We start from the raw sequence: 21,906 nt of genomic DNA, 5'->3' as shown, positions 1-21,906 counted from the left end.
GTGAATTTTTCAAAACTTTCAAACCGGCATGTGCGCACGTGCATCGGTCTGTGCCCAGGGGCGAGGCTAGTTTATAACTTGCACGTGTATCTGCACGCATGTTATAAGATATCCTGGCCAGCGCGCCAATCTGCTTCTACCGCCTAAGTCAAGGAATTTTAAAAGAGGTGCGGGCCAACACTCTTCCCAGTTTTAAAAGCTCATCCCCGGTTCTTCCAGCTAAGAGTTAGGTCCTCCAAACCCCCCCTCGTTTAATGGCCTTCACTCCCCCCAGTTAGCCCTGACCCTTAAAACTCCGCAGATCTTAGTTTACTTTTGAAACTTGCACGTCATCCCTAGCACAAGTAAAGTTATGCGGCGGGTTGTGTAAGTATTGTATGGTGCCCATCACAGCTTCACGTCCCAAAATGCCCATGCCCTGCCCCCTTTTTTAAACTTTCACGATGTGCTCGCTGCGGAGATACGTGCGTATTTTGGTGGCTTTTAAAATCTCAGCATGCGCCAGCCGACTTATTTGCATATCCCCTAATTAATGCACGTGGCTGGCTTTTAAAATTCACCTTTAAGTGCATAAACATTAGCCTCTCCTTGCTTTCTCTGTATTTTATACTCATCTCCTTTCACTTTCATGCACATAGATGTGTAAAAACAGGATGATTTAGGGGTGTTTGGGGCAGGGTGCAAGTTATATCAAACATGTTTATTGTGTAGGACTGGGGGGAGGGGAGCTCAGACTGTAGAACTAGGAAGATCTTGATGACCTGGGGAAGAACTGGTGGACTGATTGGTAAACTGGTAAATTTCCTCCAAGCATGTTTAAAATTGTCCTGCTTCTGTGTGCAAATCGGGACTTATGTGAGTAAGACCTAGTTTAATTTCACACACAAAATATACATGGGTAGAGTATTCGTATTCAGTGCATTGCATGTCTTCGCATGTATGTGATGCAGTAATTATACACAAGGTCGATATTCAAAAGCCAGTTATCCATCTTAATGGCAAAGTTTGCCATATTCTGTCAGATAAAACAGAAGCATTCCAGGGTCACTTCGTGCAGGAGTAAAGTTTTCCAGCTAACTTAGCCGATTTTCAATTCTGTCTAGCCAAGTTAGTCGGATAATTGTAGATCTGCTTCAGAGCAGGTCTAAAGTTATCCGGCTTTGTGTGGCCAGATAACTTTCTGCAATCGATATCTTCAAAAAAATATCTGAGTAAGTAGCACCTGCAAAATGAAAAGAAATACATGGGTCAGCAGCCTGATCCATTTCTGCTCTCCCAAAACGTCATAGATGGTCCTGTCAGGCAGCCAGAACAGTGCAATCAGCGAGGGGGTGATGTGTTCACATTTCCTTACCCCTAATAAAAGTCTTGCTGAGGCATTTTGTAATAACTGTAGAGGTTTTAATAGTCCTGAAGGTGGGCCTAGTAAAAGGGAGTTACAGTAATCTGTTTGTAAAACAGTGCGGAAGTCTTGTAAGGTTAGTAAAGGTTACAACCAATGCAATATTCTCAGCTTGAGAATCCTGATTTAATTAATTTGCTTCTGTGTGTTTTCATTGTCAACTTCTCATCGATCTGTATTCCTAAATCCCTTCTCCGAGGGTGTAATGTTAAAAGTACCCAGGTCTAGTGGTTGTGGTTTTAGAGGAGTTTCTCCTTAACCACACGATTTCAGGTTTTTTTGTGTTTAGAGTTAGTTTCAGTTGGGAAAGTTCTTGTTAGAAAAGCCTTCATGGATATTATAAGAACGTAAGAAATTGCCATGCTGGGTCAGACCAAGGGTCCATCAAGCCCAGCATCCTGTTTCCAACAGTGGCCAATCCAGGCCATAAGAACCTGGCAATTACCCAAACATTAGATACATCATAAGCTACTATTGCTTATTACCATAATAGCAGTTTATGGATTTATACTCTAGTAACTTATCCAAACCTTTTTTAAATGCAGTTACATTAACTGCTGTAACCACATCCTCTGGCAATGAATTCCAGAGCTATGCACTGAGTGAAAAAGAATTTTCTTTGATTTGTTTTAAATGAGCTACTTGCTAACTTCATGGAGTGCCCCCTGGTCCTTCTATTATCTGAGAGAGTAAATAACCGATTTACATTAACTTGTTCAAGTCCTTTCATGATTTTGTAGACCTCTTATCATATCTCCCTCAGTCCTCTCTTCTCCAAACTGAACAGCCCTAACTTCCTTAGCCTTTCCTCATAGGGCAGCCATTCCATGCCCCTTATCAGTTTGGTTGCCCTTTTCTGCACTTTCTCCAGTGCAGCGATATCCTTTAAGAGATGCAGTGACCAGAATTGCACACAGTATTCAAGGTGCGGTCTCACCATGGAGTGATACAGTGGCATTATGATATCCATCCTTTATTAACCATTCCCTTCTTAATAATTCCTAACATTCTGTTTGCTTTTTTGATTGTTGTAGCACACTGAGCTGACGATTTCAATATATTATCCACTATGACGCCTAGATCTCTTTCCTGGGTGGTAACTCCTAAAATAAAACTTAACATTGTGTAATAACAGCAAGGATTATTTTTCCCTATATGCATCACTTTACACTTGTCCACATTTGAGATTTAACTACTCTACATAATTTTGTGTCATCCACAAATTTGATAACCTCACTTGTCGTACCCCTTTCCAGATCATTTATAACTATATTAAAAAGCACCGGTCCAAGTACAGATCCCTGAGGCACTCCACTGTTTATCTTTTTCCACTGTGAAAAATTACTATTTAATCCTACTCTCTGCTTCCTTTTGACAAGCTTGCAATCCACAAAAGGACATCACCTCCTATCCCATGAGTTTTTAGTTTTCTTAGAAGCCTCTCATGAGGGACTTTGTCGAATGCCTTCTGAAAATCCAAATACACTACATCTTTGTTTATTCACCCCTTCAAAAAAATGTAGATTTGTGAGGCAAGAATTCCCTTGGGTAAATCCATATTGGCTGTGTCCCATCAAACCATGTCTATCTAAATCTTTTTGTGATTTTATTCTTTATAACAGTTTCCACGATTTTTCCATGATTTTTTCGACCGTGTCGAAGTAGTTTTTTCAACTGATTTGGTGAATGGAATGTAGATCTTTATGTCATCTGCATATAAGAAGAAGTTGATTTGTAGTTCCGCTAGTAATCTACACAGAGGCAGCATGTAGATGTTGAATAGTGTTGCCGAGGTGCTGAGCCCTGGAGGACACCAGTATTGATTGGGAAGGTGTCAGATGTGTGATTGGCTAGTTTGACTTGGAATGTCCTATCTTCTAAGAAGGAGGAGAACCATTTGAGAACATTTCCATCTATTCCAATTTTTCTCAATTGATGGCATAGCAGGGTATGGTCCACAGTGTTGAAGGCTGCAGTTAAATCAATTAGTACTAGTATATAAGACTCGTCATTGTCAAACCCCTGCAGTTCAGGGTCCATTAAAGAAATGAGTAAAGTTTCTGTTGAGTAACTTTTTCTGAACCCGAATAGGTTTGGATATAGAATATTATAGTCTTCTAGGTGGTTTTCTAATTGAGATAACACTAGGGATGTGAATCGTTTTAGAACGATTAAAATTATCGTCCGATAATTTTAATATCGTCTTAAACCGTTATGGAACACAATACAATAGAGATTCTAACGATTTATCGTTATAAATTGTTAGAATCGTGAGCCGGCACACTAAAACCCCCTAAAACCCACCCCCGACCCTTTAAATTAAATCCCCCACCCTCCCGAACCCCCCCCAAATGACTTAAATAACCTGCGGGTCCAGCGGCGGTCCGGAACGGCAGCGGTCCGGAACGGGCTCCTGCTCCTGAATCTTGTTGTCTTCAGCCGGCGCCATTTTCCAAAATGGCGCCGAAAAATGGCGGCGGCCATAGACAAACACGATTGGACGGCAGGAGGTCCTTCCGGACCCCCGCTGGACTTTTGGCAAATCTCGTGGGGGTCAGGAGGCCCCCCACAAGCTGGCCAAAAGTTCCTGGAGGTCCAGCGGGGGTCAGGGAGCGATTTCCCGCCGCGAATCGTTTTCGTACGGAAAATGGCGCCGGCAGGAGATCGACTGCAGGAGGCGCCGGAACCCTCGCTGAACGACCTCCTGCAGTCGATCTCCTGCCGGCGCCATTTTCCGTACGAAAACGATTCGCGGCGGGAAATCGCTCCCTGACCCCCGCTGGACCTCCAGGAACTTTTGGCCAGCTTGTGGGGGGCCTCCTGACCCCCACGAGACTTGCCAAAAGTCCAGCGGGGGTCCGGAAGGACCTCCTGCCGTCCAATCGTGTTCGTCTATGGCCGCCGCCATTTTTCGGCGCCATTTTGGAAAATGGCGCCGGCTGAAGACAACAAGATTCAGGAGCAGGAGCCCGTTCCGGACCGCTGCCGTTCCGGACCGCCGCTGGACCCGCAGGTTATTTAAGTCATTTGGGGGGGGTTCGGGAGGGTGGGGGATTTAATTTAAAGGGTCGGGGGTGGGTTTTAGGGGGTTTTAATGTGCCGGTTTTGTGATTTTTCGATTTTTCACGATTTTTCACGATATTTTACCCCCCCAAACGGCAACAATACGATTCCCTCCCCCTCCCAGCCGAAATCGATCGTTAAGACGATCGAGGACACGATTCACATCCCTAGATAACACTGCTTTTTCTAGAACCTTTGTGATAAAAGGCAGGTTGGATATTGGTCGATAGTTATCCTAATCGTTAATTCTGCCAGATTTATTTTTTAGGATTGGTTTGATCACAGCTTGTTTTGCCCCAGCAGGGACCAATCCTTCTGATAGCGAGTGGTTGATTATGGTTGTGATTGTCGGAGTGATTATGCTGTGTACTATTTTCAGGGAACTTGCTGGAATCGGGTTCAGTGAATGGACAGCTGGCTTAATTTTTGTAATGATTTGGTTAATTTCGTGTTTAGTTACTATGTCGAATGCGTTCCATTTTGCTTGTTCATGTTTTTCTTCAGTTTCTTTTGCTGGCGAGCAGGTGGAGAATTGTCTTTTTAACCTATTGATTTTATCTAACAATGGCGTGGTGTATTCGTTGCAAGAATTATTTGAAAAGTAGTAGTTTGTTTATTTATTTTATTTATTTGCAGTTTTTATATACCGACATTTGTTTAGTAACTTCACATCGGTTTACATAGAACATAAATTTGCAACCGTGCTACAAAAAGGGGAAAGCAACGGAGCTTTACAGATTAAAATTAACTGAGGTGAAGATAACAGATTAACTGGAGGGGGGGGAGGGGGCAAGGGGAACAAGGGAAATAAAAAATGAATTTAACTAAGTGTACATGAGCTTACATAGGAGAAATAAGAAAAATTATATACAGATAATTATATTCAAAAAATTATATACAAAAAAATGATATACAAAAAGGTACAAGTTAGATGCATGATGCTCCGACGAATGTCAGTATATAAAAATCAACAAATAAATAAATGAAAAATGCACTATCGTATAAACATATCAATATTTGTCACGTGTTTGAAGGAACGAAAGGAAAATAACTGCTCGAAGCTGTTAGGCAGGGGAAGGAGTAAGATCTTAAGAGAGTGTTATTGTGGAAGGGGTGAGGATGCCTTAAGGGGCGAGTGTGCAGATTCAGTATATGCTTGCAGGAGATGGAAGAAGATGGGTTTTTGATTACATTTTTTGACTGTTTCGAAGAGTAATTTGGAATTAAATATCACACCGTGGATCTGTTTAGCACAGTAATCCTTTTTTTGCTTTATTGATTTGTGCCCGGTATTTTGTTAGGCATGATTTGTAGTTTCCTAGACATTCTGCGGACGGGCATTTCCGCCATTGTTTCTCTGTTTTCCCAGTGCCTATCTAGTGCACCTAAGCTCATCGCTGGACCATGGTTTCTTAGATTTTGAGTTATTCCGGTCTTCTTGGAATGTTTTTATCTGCACTGGGCTCAGGGTATCTGCTATCGCTTTGACAATTTTATCCCAAGAGTCAAAAGCTGAGGAGGCGTTGGCTTGATTAAAATCAGTTAGCTTGTTTTAAATTGATTCTTCAAGTATTTCGGGTTCAATCACAAGCATTTAAATAGCATCTTAACCCTTTTTGATATTATGATGAGGCTTTTAAGGAATAACTTAAATGGTAAGAATATATGAGTAATCATTCTGCTTCCTGTTCCTGGTATATTTTGGGATGCTGGTAAAGCAGTTTTGAGAGGTGAAATCATAGCTTAGGTGGCTAACAAAAGTAAGGTGAGAGATGCTGAAATTGTACATTTACTTCAATAATTGGCCATGTTTAAATCTTCACATATAGATAGTATGTCAGAAGAACTTTACAGCTACAATGGCTGATATTTAGGCAGATATTAAATCAATTACTACATCAGAGAACCCTTAGATCAATGCAAAGGTTTCAAAGTCAATTATTTTCCTCTGGTAAGAAGGTTAGTAAGCAGCCAGACTGGTTCAAAGTTCCAAACCAAAACTTATTGTAGCTGTAAAAAACAAACAGGGGCTTGTGCAATCAGAGGTACACAAGATGATACAGATATTGCTTGATTATTATTTTGATTTATACTTGGCTTAATTGTTGTGGAGGCAGACCCTTGGGCCGAGGTGGAGTTGACGCTACCCGTGGGGAAACCCCCACGGGTCCCCACTGTCAGGAGGCGGAGCAGACCAGGAAGCGGAGGCCGTCTGGAGCTTCGCCAATACCAGCCTCCGTTCCCCGCAGGTTGAGCCCTTGGGTACCGGGGCTGGCTGGGCTTAGGTGAGCCTCCATCCGAGGTCTTCTTAGGGATGACGAGAGAGTCGGGCAGGGGCCAGCAGCGGTGGTAGAAGTAGGTGGTCCGGTCCCGACGAGGCAGAGTCCCGGAGACCCGGGCGCCAATGAGAACAGGAGACAGACAGAGGACGCCCGAGTAAGAACAAGCCGAAGCCTGAGAGGCCAAGTCCAGAGTAGGTTCAACGTAGCGTCGTAGAGCAGGCTGAAGTTAGGGCAGGCAAGGAAGAGTGGCAAGACAAGCACGGATCAAACCAGGAGTCAGAGAATGATCAAGCAAGACAAAGATCAAACCAGGAGACAGGCAGGAGCGTAGTCACACGTAGCGGAGATCAAGCCAGGAATCAAACAGTAGAGTGGTCAGACGAAGCAGAGGTCAAGCCAGGCATCAGTCAGAGGTAGACAAGCCAGGTAGACACGGAGCACAGGAGTAGGAACGGATACCAGGATCAGGAACAGGAACACAGACAAACCAGGAACACGGGAGAAACGCAGGAACAAGCAACTAAGCACAAGTGTGGAGACCTGTTGCCAAGGCAAGGAAGCACTGGCTGGGCCCGGCCTTAAGTACTGGGACCCAGTGACCTCATCATCCGGGGCTGCGGGGTGGTTTCCCGCCGCGGCCCCTTTAAAAGCAGAGCTGATGCACGCGTGCCTAGGGAGGGGTGCAGCGCGAGACGGTGGGGAGCGGCCCGGACACGGAGGCGGCTGCCCACGGCCGCAGGAGAGGCAGAACCAGGCGCTGGAGCAGGCAAACGAGGGTGTGGGCCCGGCCGCGGCTGGCACACGCAACAGACAGAAGTGGATAAACTATCAAGACCCTGAAATTGGGAAAGGCACCTGGTTGTAGATGTGTAAGGTTCTGAATTTTACAAACTAGTACAGGGATCAGTTTTGTTACCATGGTTGCAAATGTGAAATTTTCTCTAACCTAGACCACTGTAAGTCCTTATTACTCAGCCTTCCCGCATGCCTCTTCAAACCATTACAGTTACTACAAAATGCCTCAGCAAGACTTTTATTAGGAATAAGGAAATGTGATCACATCACACCTTCACTGATTTCACTGCACTGGCTGCCAGTACAGTCACGGATCTATTACAGAGTATTAACGTTAATATTCAAAATCATTCACTCTAGTAACACTGGATTGATAGGTGTAACACTACAACCAAACACACCGCAGCGAACACTAAGAGCTCAAAATCAAGGACTACTGACTGTTCCTACAATACAGAGCACACATCTGTCACAAGTAAGAGACGGAGTGTTTTCCCACAGCAGGCCCAAAGCTTTGGAATACTCTGCCGGAGATAGAGATATCTATACTAGATAGAAGAGATCTAAACGTGAGTTAAAACCATGGCTATTCAAAAATGCATATAACTTAACTTAAAAGCATCAGAATGCAGAGAGCTACAATAACAAGAAGGTCAAGAGATAATTTATTACTCATTCTTCAATTATTAACGAGAGAATGTAAGTATCTTAAGACAACGTACTGACCATTTTGTAGAAATTGTTGCATTATAATTCCTGGACTACTCGCCTGATGTCTTAGATCTTTAGTTAATATGTATCAGAACCTCATTAGATTTAGACTAATCCATGCTTATGAATACTACATCCGTGAACTGTCATTAATTGTTGATTATAGTATGAATGTTAACGTTTCTAAACCATTGTGATCTTTATATGGAACAACGGTATAGAAAATAAAAAATATTATAATTGTCAGGTTTAAGGGACATGCCCTCAAGGAGCTAATCAATCTTTAGTCACCCTTTTGCCTAAAAAGGGAGAAAGACCCATTAAACCTGGGCCTCATATAGACCTATTTCCCTGATTAATGTTGATGTGAAAATATTGGCACTTTTTATGGCAAAGGGGTTGGGGCCTTACCCTTCCCTGCCCAGTGTCAGCAGATCAGACTGGTTTTGTAAAGGGGAGGTACGGCATCGGCAATATCCGGAAACATGTAGTTGCTTTATCTACTCCTTATCCAGGTAATGAAGAAGATATGGTGATTAGACGTAAAAAAGGCATTTGGCAGAATTCAGTGAAAATATACAGTAAGTTCTGGGTACCAGAGGAATCTGGGATTCAGGGGACTCTTATTCAGTGGATAAGGTTTTTGGATGTTTTCGCTCAGGCTCTTTGCGGGTTAATACTTCTTTAAATTTGTACAGTTGTACAAGGCAGGGTTGCCCGTTATCCCCTGTACTTTATATCTTCAATGTTGAATCCCCTGGCTCTTGAAATTAAAACAACTTTGGATATACAGGAGTTGAAATTGGGGTCACATGAATATAAGATACCTATCCCCTAGATTCATTATTCTGCTGTATTTATAGAATTTTAGACCTTATAAGTGATGAAAAGGAGTAGATTTGTACAATGCAGCTAGCACTACAGTGTACAAATCAACTCCTCTTGTTAGCCTTTTCATCACTTCTAAGGGCTACAATTCTTTACTGATGTCAGTTTTACTATGAATACCTCTGAATGGTCTGTAACAACACCCCCCCTAACCCCAACCCACCCCGATTCAAAGTGCCCCTCTACAGTGGTACCTATATATATAGAGTACCAGACTGACCCTATACAGAGTCTCTCTCTCTTTCTCGCCCTCCCCCTCCTGAGTGTGCAAGACATGCACGTCTACATTAAAAATAAGGTGTATTTTTGCTCACGCTGCAATACACGCATTTATGAGCGCACACGCTTTCCTTTTAAAATGTACCAGTAAGCTTCTTTATAGAAAGCAAATATTACCTTATTGAATTTCAGTTAAAGACATTAATGTATTGCGATCTGTGGATACTCAATTAAGAACATAAGAACATGCTGGGCTTGATGGACCAAGGGTCCTGTTTCCTACAGTGGCCAATCCAGGCCATAAGAACCTGGCAAGTACCCAAAAACTAAGTCTATTCCATGTTACCGTTGCTAGTAATAGTGGTGGTTATTATCTAAGTCAACTTAATAGCAGGTAATGGACTTCTCCTCAAAGAACTTATCCAATCCTTTTTTAAACACAGCTACACTAACTGCACTAACCACATCCTCTGGCAACAAATTCCAGAGTTTAATTGTGCGTCGAGTAAAAAAGAACTTTCTCCGAGTAGTTTTAAATGTGCCCCATGCTAACTTCATGGAATGCCTCCTAGTCTTTCTATTATCCGAAAGAGTAAATAACCGATTCATATTTATCCGTTCTAGACCTCTCATGATTTTAAACACCTCTATCATATCCCCCTCAGCCATCTCTTCTCCAAGCTGAAAAGTCCTAACCTCTTTAGTCTTTCCTCATAGGGAAGCTGTTCCATCCCCTTTATCATTCTGGTCGCCCTTCTCTGTACCTTCTCCATCGCAACTATATCTTTTTTGAGATGCGGCGACCAGAATTGTACACAGTATTCAAGGTGCGGTCTCACCATGGAGCGATACAGAGGCATTATGACATTTTCCATTTTATTCACCATTCCCTTCCTAATAATTCCCAACATTGTTTGCTTTTTTGTCTGCTGCAGCACACTGAACCGACAATTTCAATGTGTTATCCACTATGATGCCTAGATCTCTTTCCTGGGGGTGTAGCTCCTAATATGGAACCTAATATTGTGTAACTATAGCATGGGTTATTTTTTCCTATATGCAACACCTTGCACTTGTCCACATTAAATTTCATCTGCCATTTGGATGCCCAAGTTTCCAGTCTCACAAGGTCTTCCTGCAATTTATCGCAATCTGCTTGTGATTTAACTACTCTGAACAATTCATATGGAAGGGGCAGAGTACTAGAATAAGTTATGTTAAAACTAATGTGGACTAAACATTTTGGAGGTTTAAATATGCCTGATTTCAGATTTTACAATGTTGCTTGTCATCTTTGCTTTCCTTGGGAATGGATTACAGAGGTTTATAATTATGGTGTACCAATGTTGCTCCTTTCTCACCAATAACGGGTAGATTTTGAAAGGTGTGCATGCGCTTCCCGGCGCGCACACACAAAATCGTTGGACTGCGCGCACATGCACGCCGGATTTTGTAATCCACGTGCAAGGGAGGGGACAGTGTTGGAAATTTCGCGCGGCGATGCATCCTGGCCTTCTCCAGTTCCCTCCAGTCTGCTCCAGTTAAGGAGCAGTAGCAACTTGCGCGCACCGACAATCCCTCCCCGTACAGCGGCAAATGACCGCTGCACCACCTGCTTCCAGCCTCTCCCCCTGGACAGCCCTTTTCCTTCGGCCCGGCACTTCTGCGCATAATGGGGGTTACGTGCGTGGCTGGACCCCTTGTAAAATGCACGAGGCAATTTATAATTCTCCATCATAATTATGTGGATGTTGTCACAGCTTGTAAATTAGGTTTTATTAGTTCTGATTGGTATACTAAATGTCAGGTTGAATGTGGTGCCTTAGTATGTAACTTTCATGCACTAAGTTGTATTATTTTGGGGAAGAGATATTATCTTCCATTTACAGTATTACAAATGTTTGCCCATCTTTCTCTGAATGTTTGTTGTTGCTGGGCCATTGTCCAAGGGGTTCATGAAATGTGTCCAGGTAGCAATCTTGGTGGCATGTTCTTGCATTTTGAAATTTTGGATTAAAGAGAAGATGCCACCTACCTTGCCATAGTATCAGACTATGTCTGATTGGATGCAACTGGATGTTCTTTTTACTCAACATTTATTGGCTAAAAGTTATGTTGAAGCATAGGAGGGCTCCTACAGAGCATTGCCAACTTATATTACAGATCATTAACAGGTCTTGGGTTATTCTGTTAAGTGGCATTAATTCTGGGAATGCTTCTTGTGTGAGGAAGTTGGATGAACGGGTGTCTTGTGTTTGTGTTAATGCTCTGGCATTTTTCTGTTTTTAGGGATGGTAATTTTGAAACGGCCATGGGGGCGTGCATTTGCCAGCTGGTGCCCAGGGATGTATAAGATATGCATGTATATGCGCTCATGGTATAAAATAGGCTAAGCACATGCACTCGTGCATGCAATTATAAGTAGGTGCACACCTATGCCCGCAAATGTCGCTGCTACCGCATAAGTGGCAGGATTTTAATTACCAGTTTTCCCAGTTCGCCGAGGCAAGGAAGAGGACTTCCAAACCCTCCAGGTTTAATAGCCTCTCTTTCCCCCGTTAGCCCCGGCCCTGCTGACATGCCTACATTCTTTTCCTTTATGACTTAAGGCGCCATCCATAGCGGAAGTAAAGTTATGCGGCAGAGGACGCGGCGCGCGCATGTGCACGTAGGTATTTAGGCACTGGCTTCATTGAGAGATCCAGGAACGCCCATGCCCCGCCCCTTGTTTGAAAAAAACATTTTGCGCGCATAGTGGGAGATACGCACATACTCGGGAACGTTTTAAAATCCGCTCGATGCGCACCGGTCCCACTTCTCCGTGTATCTCCCGGCTTTTATATGTGTTGAAAAAACATGAGATGTGCTTTGTTTATGTTGTTCTTAATCGAGGTCACTACTGATCAGTATGCTAGCTTTCTATCTATAATGTTTTAGTGGGCGGTGCATTTTATAAATAAATTTTTTAAAAATTGCTAAAATCAATAAGACGGTAAGCAGGATAATTAACAATCTCAAAAAGGTGTGTTGCGTTCGTGCCTCTTCTCACCCTCGCTCCACTCTACCTTGGGAGCGTCTCCCTTCGGCTCTGATGGACAGATGCAGCCGCAGCTTCTCCCTGCCTCTTGGTCCCAGTGTCCCTGGGGCTGGCTTGACGCTACGGATCCGCCATGTTCCTGATGACGTAAGGGCGTGCATGCACGCTCCAGACCTTGTACCAGCAAGGGCGCGAACCTCGGGGGCGTCCCCCCCGTAGTGACGTCATCCATTTGCACTTTAAAAGGTCTTTGTTTGCTAACCTCTAACGAGTTAGCAAGGAACTCCATCAGGACTTGCTTCGGCAGTCCACGATACTTGCAACAACGATCCGAGTCAGCGAGGGGAATCCTTCTCCACTGCTCGGCCTTTTCAAACTTACCAGGAGTACCCGCTCCACGGAGGCTCCACTCTCTCTTCTTGATTTCAGATTGCCAAGACGGGATCCGGTACTCGCTCCTCGAGGGCCTACATCCCTAAATACTCAGAAGACTCCTCATTGCCTAGAAGCGATCACAGACGTGAACACAGTGAGTTCTATTGTAGATAGGAATCGATACTCGCTCCTCGAGGGCCTACATCCCTAAATACTCAGAAGACTCCTCATTGCCTAGAAGTGATCGCAGACGTGAACACAGTGAGTTCTATTACATAGGAATCGGTACACGCTCCACGAGGGCCTACATTCCTATAGCTCTGAAGACTCCCTTCCGTCCAAGACGTTATCGCAGGTACAGGAGATCGTGAGTTACATTGCAGATAGGAACCAGTACTCGCTCCACAGGGGCCCATGTTCCTAGAATCCTTTACAGACTCTCTTCTACTCTAGAAACCATTTCATATACAGCTATTGTGAGTTCTTACTACAGACTGTTTATAGTAACCAGTGCTCGCCTACAGCTCCTGTTCCTGAATGTACTGAAGACTCTCTGTGGCATAGAGACCATTTGCAGACATCTACTATTGTGAGTGTACCATCTTGTATCCAGTATACCCTGTCTACTCACTACTTCTAGTTTCTCTCTACAGCTCAGCGACCCAGAGATTATATTCCAGTATCAGAAGGACTTCAGCCCTCCCGGACACATCGACTCACTACTGCAACCACTGGTGCTCCAGCTTCCAGCCTAATAAAGAACTATTTGTGTTTATTTCATATTCTAGCGTACCGGTGGTTCCTCTCAGGATCTCCTCCTGTGGGCGCTGCTATCGGCCCAGGGATTCACCATTTCCTCCAATTGGTCATTCCTTACACTATTGTCACTCTGTGGGAGCCAACCACTACCGACCACTAACACCGCTTATGGAAGTACTATATAGATAGCTACCTTCTCTTTCTATGGGACTTGCCAGCAGCCTATATATAACAGATTGCTACGCCGTAGCGGAGGCATGATAGATTGCTATCTCAGTAGCGAAGTACAATATACCTATTGTTAGCTCCTCTCGTCAGAAGAGTATCATTGAACAGACTGCCAACTCCTCTTCCCTGGGGAGTTGATCCATAACAGATTGCTACCTTCTTCCCTTACAGGAGCATCTAACAGCAGTTCGCTAACAGATTACTAACTCTGCCCTCCTGGCGGGGTAAGCACTACAGATAGCTAACTCCTCCCCTCTGGAGGAGCAGATCATGACAGATTGCTAACTCCTCCCCCTTTCAAGAGGAAAGCAGAACAGATTGCTAACTCCGCCCTCGTGGTGGGGTGAGCGATAAAAGATTGCTAACTCCTCCCCTCTGGAGGAGGAGAGCATAACAAGGTGGTTTTCTAGACTGGATTTAAATAAGGCAAGAGAGGGCCGCATGACATACCAGCTCAGGAAGTCTATTCCAGGCACACGGTGCAGCCAAGTGGAAAGCACGGCGTCGGGAATTGGCAGTAGAAGAGAAGGGCATGGCGAGGAGTGAGGTGTTGGGAGAGATAAGAGGGGAGAGGCTGTGAAGAGTTGCAGAGTGAAGGCGCTTGTAGATAAGTAAGAGGTGAGCTGTATGCAGAGAGCTGCTTTGGAATACAGTTTCTGTGGGGTGAACTACATGAACCTAAATTCCTTTTCCCTCCTTATCATCCTCCATTTATGCAGAAACAAGGTCAACAAACAAGTTGTAGAGACCCGTTTATTGGACCAGCTTAACACATTGTGGCTGCCTTTCTGCTCTCTTCATCGGGTCAGTGCAGAATGAGCTAAAGAGGCTCTTAGCAGCGGAAGATACCACATAGGGTCCAAGATCCATCTAAAGAAGCAAACTTGTTGGCAATGGAGTAACACAGCAACCCCATGGTCAACTTCCCTTTAAGAAAAGCCCGGACAGCCAGTGAGACCGGTATAAACCGTTCTTCTGTGCCCAGTTTTTCTCATTGCTAATCCAATGTTTATCCTCCGGGTTTTTAAACCATGTGATAATAGTCTTCGGGTGAACTGTCTTTTGGTACCGCTGAAAGCTGGGGACTCCTAAGCCGCTCATCGCTTTAGGGAGAGATAGAACCCGTAGTGCTGTTCTGGGCCTTTCTCTAACCATATAAACTTACACTGTAAAAAGAAAAGTAATTCTAGGTAGACAGAGGATCTAGAATGGGTAGCTTTCCTCATGATAGATGGGCGGGACTGTGGGGAAAATGGTTTATTTTTTCACATCTGGTGGACACGCCTGGTTTTCCAGATACACTGGTCAGAAATTAATTCATGGATCCAGCTACTCTTAGATTCTGCTGTTAGGTCTTCTTGGCTTGAAATCTGAAGGAATGTTACACACCACGAGAGGCAGGAGTAAACTTAGTGCTCCATGTGAAGGTCGGTGCAAAGTGCAACGTAGCCTGCCACTAGAGATCGTCCCCAGCTCCCTCAGTAGCCTCCTGGTTGTATTTGTTATGGGGAGCATAGACAATGGAGATCCTGATATTCTTTTGCAATGGCCCCTCCGGGCTCATTACCAGCATTGCCCTGGCTGTGCCTGGTTCAGTTGGTGCAGTGTAGGACAGTGAGTAGGGGGGGGCACCTTTCTGCGCAGCCCCTCCTTTTGAGGGTGCTGGAATGGCAATCTCCTTTGTGAGGTTTTAAAAGCAGCTCTCTGCCCTGTGAGTTTAGAGCTGTGGAGGAGCTTGGAGATTTTTTTTGTTTCCTCTGAGTTAAGAGTTTTTGGCCTACTCTGGAGACTTGGCCTGGGATCTCGCTCACTCCTTAGGTGCAGGGTGGTGGTCTTGGTAATTGGTGAGGGTGTTACTTGGGGGTCCCTGCTAGGAAGCAGAGGGACGGCGGGGACCTGCTACAGTGTCCACTGGTGTTTGGATCTGATTTGGGACAGAGAGATTTGTGTTGGCCGCCCAGAGGAAGAGTTTTGCCCCTTTCCTGCCTGGAACCAGGTGAGAGGGTCCCTCCCATCAGGGCTTTGTCTGAGAAACACCTACGAACTGAGAGTAAGACCTTTGAGGACACCCTGGGGAGAGAGAGAGGATTTGGACTCTCTGTGCTGGGACGGTAATTGTTTACCTTTTACCAGTTTGGAGGGGGTTATCCTGCCCAAACAAGGGTACTCTGACCACCTGGCAGCTCCACTTACTCAAGCCCTGGAGGGTGGATGTTGCCCTGGCCCTGGTAACTAAGACACTTGTAAAGAGAGAGGAGTTCTGTGGTGCTGGGGACTACGTTTTATTGAGCCATAATTCATCGGATTATTTTTGGACATTACCCAGGGCTCCAGTGTCTTATTTTGGCACTTACAGCAGCCACAGTGAAGGAAAACTACCCCTCTCCCAGGAACCAGAAAGTAGCAAAAGACTGCCCCCCCCCCCCGGCACGTCGGCTCCTGAAAGCTAAGGCTCCCCCCCCCCCCCCCCCCCGGGGAGAGCTTGTGTGCATCAGCTAAGCCAGGAGTGGTTCCAGCCCTGAAGAGACGGTCTGCACCCGGGGAAGGGGGTTGTACTATTTTAGAGATTTCTATTATAATCTGAAAGTATGGCAACCCTTTAGGTCAAAAATGGCTTATTTGCCCACGTGCCTGATGCAGATGAGTGGAGTAAATGTCTGTATATGGGTAGGGGATTTTGCAGATGTAACATCTGTCAAGAAGTTGTCTATTTGGGAACCTGCATTAAGTGATTATTCCTAATCCAGTCCAGGTTCCATCTCCTTAAGTTACGCAATCGATATGTTTTACTAGTTCCACACACCTCTTACCAGTCTGATTATTGTACTTTCTGTTTTATATAAAATTCCTCTGTTTTATGCTTACTGACTCATTGTATTTTCATAAGTATCAATAAAGTATTCTTACACTGAAAAGAAAGGAAAAGCCTGGAGAAGACCAGCTTGTTAGAAACAGAGAAATGACGGCAGAAAAGGACCAAATGGTCCATCCAGTGCCCAGCAAGCTTATGGGAGTATCTACTGCACCATATAAGTCACCCCTATATTTATAACTTTTCCAGACTGTCAAAGTTAGGGCCTTTGTTGGTTGCTGTTTGTGTCCAATCTCTCGTTACCTCTTGCCATTGAAGAAGAGAGCAGTGTTGGAGTTGCATCAAACGTATCAGGCTTATTGGTTAAGGGTAATAACCGCCGCATCAGCAAGTTACCCCCATGCTTATTTGTTTTCCCAGATTGTAAAATTCAATGTCCTTGTTGGTTGCTGCCTGAATCTAATTCCCCTTTTCCTCTTTTCCCCCTGCTGTAAAAGAAGAAAGCAATAATGGAGTTGCATCAACAGTATGAAGGCTTATTGGTTAAGGGCAGTAACCGCCACACCAGCAAGTTACCCCCATGCACTCATTTCTTCATTTCCATCCTTTAGCCTTCAGGGATCCACAGTGTTTATCCCATGCCCCTTTGAAATCTTTCACTGTTTTTGTCTTCACCACCTCTTCCGGAAGGGTATTCCAGGCTTCCACCACCCTCTCTGTGAAGAAACATTTCCTGATGTTCTGAATCATCCCCCCTAGAGTTTCATTTCATGACTTTAGTTCTACTGATTTCTTTCCAATGGAAAAGGTTTGTTATTGATTGTGCATCGTCACAAGCTTTCAGGTATCTGAAGGTCTGTATCATTTCTCCCCCGTACCTCCTCTCCTCTGAAGTGTACATATTTAGGTCCTTCAACCTCTCCTCATAAGCTATTTGATGGAGACCACCCACCATGTTGGTCACCCTTCTGTGGACTGCCTCCACCCTGTCTCTGTCCCTTTTGAGATACGGTCTCCAGAACTGAACACAGTACTCCAGGTGAGGCCTCACTAAGTACCTGTACAAGGGGATTATCACCTCCTTTTTCTTACTGGTTATTCCTCTCTCTATGCAGCCCAGCATTCTTCTGACTTTAGCTATCGCCTTGTCCCATAGCTTCGCCATCTTCAGATCGCTGGACACTATCACCCCAAGGTCCCTCTCTTGCTCTGTGCACAACAGCCCATCACCCCCCATCACATTCAGCTCTTTTGGATTACCGCACCCCAAATCCATGACTCTGCACTTCTTGGCATTGAATCCCAGCTGCTGTATCTTTGACCATTGTTCAAGCTTCCTTAAATCACTTCTCATTCTCTCTTCTCTTTCTGGCGTGTCCACTTTGTTGCAGTATCATCCGCAAATAGACAAACTTTACCTTCTATCCCTTCTGCAATGTTGCTGATAACAATATTGAACAGCACCAATCCCAACACAGAACCCTGTGGCACTCCACTTAAATCCGTTCTCTCTTCAGAGTCAGTTCCATTTACCATCACCCACTGTCTTCTATCCATCAACTGGTTTTAATCCACGCCACCACCTTGGTGCTCACTCCCAAGCGTCTCATTTTGTTCATGAGTCTTCTATGCGGGACCGTATCAAAAGCTTTACTAAAATCCAAGTAGATCACATCGAGCGCTGTTCCCTGATCCAATTCTCTAGTCACCCAATCAAAGAAATCAATCAGATTTGTCTGACAGGACTTTCCCTTGGTGAATTCGTGCTGTCTTGGATCGGGCAACCCACCGGATTGCAGATAGTTCACTATCCTTTCCTTCAGCAGAGTCTCCATTAATTTTCCCACCCCCGAGACCCCGAGATGAGGCTAACCGGTCTGTAGTTAGGGCTGTAGAGACTTCATCTCCATCGTATGATAGATACAAACTCTCCCAACCCCCTGTCAAGCAGTTCACAGTCTCCTATGCCTCCGAATAAGGTAAAATATGATGCAAGATGTGTTGCATTGATTGAAATAAGGACAGATGTTTGTCTTTAATGGCAAACCGCTGTAGTGACTCCAGCACACTGCAGAATGGGATTTGGGCATCGCCTGCATAACAGTTTAAATAGCTTCACTCTATGTAAGATCAGCATTTTGTTGTACTAAATCAGAAAGGCCATGTTTAAAAATGGGAACTTTCAGCAAGCTTGAAATTACGCTGTACTGTATTTACTCGCTCCTCAGGGACACATATCTTGACCTTTCTGTGTTAAACAATTTCAGCCGGGATTAGAGAATGAGTTGTCCAGTCAACTGCCCCCATTGTGGATGCAGTGGGGGAACAACGCAAGGGTATTAAATTACCCTGTACTGTTTCAAACCTGACATTTAATCCATGAAAATCAACTTCTTTATTGGAGTCCAACTGGGCTCATAAATGTCACCGCACTCACTGTGAAATACCACAACATTTCCAAGGTCAGGACAACACCGGCCGAGCCGTTGTACACATTAGTGCGGTACATCCAGAAAAGGGACTCCCAGCTGGATCTTTTCTCTGGTGCGTTCAGAGATGCAGCAATGTCTCAGCTAAACTGCTGACAACCTTAGCTGCTGCACCAGGTTTATACATTGGATATCATTCCTGTTGCCTCTTCTTTTCTATTTAATCTAAATTGCAAATAGATTAAAGACCCCCCAAACAAACTGTACTGAATGCATTTAGTAATTTGCCTTTTCACCCCTTTATTTTGTAAGTTTTATATTTTTACACTGTAGGGATATGACACTTTGAATAGTGACAAACAGCCTTCCTGGCATTTTTAAGTGTTTCAGAACAAAACAAATGCAGCTACTGCTCTTTGCCATCTCTGTCCACTTGTATGCATCTATCATTTGCATGCACTGTGAACATGCCTAGCCCTGCTTCCAGCTGCCTGCTCTATAGTTACGAGCTCCACTAACCTCCTTGACTTGGCATCTAGCCCCGGACCTCCAGATACCCCCTCATGGTGTTGTCAACCAGTAAATGGTCGGGGTGGCCAATTTTCACTAGGGGAGACTGGTGGCCAGCAGGACCTACTGGCCAAAGTGAGAGCTGGGTCTTCTTTTGACCACCGTCCTCCAGACTGACAAGAGACTACCCGCTCTGTTTCTTCTGCTCCGTGGACACCCCCTTCTTGCTAGAGGAGGGGGCCAGTCTGAGGCCCATAGTGGCAGTAGCAGTTTATTGCAAAAAGGGTAAAGGCTGGAGATTGAATCAGCGCGCGCTCTTCTCTTCTCCCGGCAAGGCCCATCCTTGGAGGAGGAGGAGGGGGCACGAGCCGGGAGGATCGCACTTGGCGCTGAGCTTCAGGGGATCTGCAGGTGCCAGCAGGAAGAGGTAGCGAGCCGGCCGGCAGTGTCATCGGCTGCGCGTCTGCTTGTGAGTGAGGATGCAGCGTGTTGGGCCTGCATTAGGGGAGAGGAGATGAACAGCAAGCACGGTCCAAAAGGGGTGCTTGTGAATCTAGGAAAAAAAGGGATGGTCCCGGCTGAACAGGTACCTTGAAAGGGGGGGGAAGAGTGCAGGCTGGGTCCCGAGATGTGGAAGAAAGAGCTTGCGGGCCGGAGGCTGTGGTCAAGCCTGGGAAGGGGGAAGGTAGTGGTCAAGGCTGGAGGGAAAAGCCTGAAAGATTTAATACTCCGCTCCCCATGTAGTTTTGGCGAGGGATGGGATAGAGCAGTGGAAGGCTGGTGTCAGATGGCCCAGATAGGACTGCACATCCCCCCTCCATCACAGTCTTAAATCTCAGGGACATTCCTGCTCCTTCTGATTCACCCCAGGACCTGCAGCGACCCTGGGAGTGGAGGAACGTACGCTGACCCCTTCCTTGACCTGTGCTCCTAACTCCACTGTCAGGCCCCAGACCAATCCTTGATTTAGAAAGAAAATGTCTGTGTGGAGGGGAAACTGGAGGGGTTTTCGTTGGCTTTTGAGTGGGAGGTGGCTGGGGGGGGGGGGTCTGATTTTTGGGGGAGATTTATCAAGCTGAGAGTGTTTATCGTGGGAGGGGGAAAATACTACAGGGGGTGACCCCGTGATATTTAGACCCTCCCCGACAAAATATTTCAGTGATATCACTGTACAGGTTGTTTTTTTTTACTGCTGGACGATCGCGCGACAAAAAACATCGCACAGCCCAAGTCATCCGGGGTGGCCATCGTGTTAAAAGGGCCCAAGGTCCTACAATTGTGACAAATTCCCTCCCGGGGGGGTCTCCCAAGGCTCCCCCCCTCCCCCGCTGCTTTCCAAGGAGGTGGCCACCCCAAAAATCATTCAACAATTCAGCTTTGAAGTCGCTCCCTTCCCAAACCCCTCCTCTTTGACTTAAAACCTACCCTCTGCCCCACGCAAAAGCCCCTCCCTTCCAATAACTCCCCCAGCAGCAGCCCCTACACCCTCCCCCCTCCCCACGATCAAAATCTGAAAACATTTCTGGGGGTCTGGTCCTTTCCACCCCCCCCCAGCCCGTCTTGTAAATGCTTTTCTAAGTTTGCCTAGAGGGGGCAGGGGAGATGGGGGGGGGCTGCTGCTGGGGGCTTATTGGAAGGGAGGGGGGCTTTGCTTGAGGCGGTTGGGGAGCTTGTAAGACAGAAGGGATGGGGCATCACCGCATGGTTTCAAAGTTGAGTTTTTTTATTCATTTTTGGGGGTCATCACTGCCTTGAAGTGCAGCGGCAGGGGGGGGCGGGGGCAGCGTGATCTCAGAAGACCTCTTGGGAGGTGCGGGGATTTGGACCACTTCACCCTTTAAGAAACAGCGTTAACGTCCCAATGTTACCTACACCTCCTGATTTTGGCTTTTCTCTAAGTCAGTAGGTTGGTTCTGGTTGCGTAGAAGGACAGTAACGATGAGGCGCTGGCTTTTCATGGGTTTGCAAAATTCAAACCTGCAACTCGCATGCAAAGCACCACATCTTAATAGGGGGAGGTTTTATGCAAAACTATTGCACGATAAGCAGCATTTCATGTGCATTGTAGCCATAACAGGGCTCGGTTAATCTAGGCCTTTGACGTTGGCCCTCTTACCCCCTAAGTGTTGGAGTCCAGGGGTTAATGCCACGTGTCTCTGGAGGCAGGACAGAGAGGCGAGAGATCCAAACCCGGGTGGATGGCAGGCGGCGGTGGGGAGGGCTAGAATGGGCCTGTGTTGCATTTATTTATTTATTAAAACTCTTTACTGACGGCATCCACAGCTCGATCAGCTGCCTAATGTGGGGAACAGTGCAGGGAAACCATTGCAACAAAGACCCAGCAAACGTCCCTAAAAAAGGGTAACTAAGCCCCGTGCTCCCATATCCTTGGCCTT

Source organism: Rhinatrema bivittatum, chromosome 8 (genome assembly GCF_901001135.1).
Source record: "Rhinatrema bivittatum chromosome 8, aRhiBiv1.1, whole genome shotgun sequence".
In the NCBI taxonomy this organism is placed as follows: Eukaryota; Metazoa; Chordata; class Amphibia; order Gymnophiona; family Rhinatrematidae; genus Rhinatrema; species Rhinatrema bivittatum.
The sequence above is the reverse complement of the archived record's forward strand: the minus strand, read 5'-3'. Positions refer to the sequence as shown.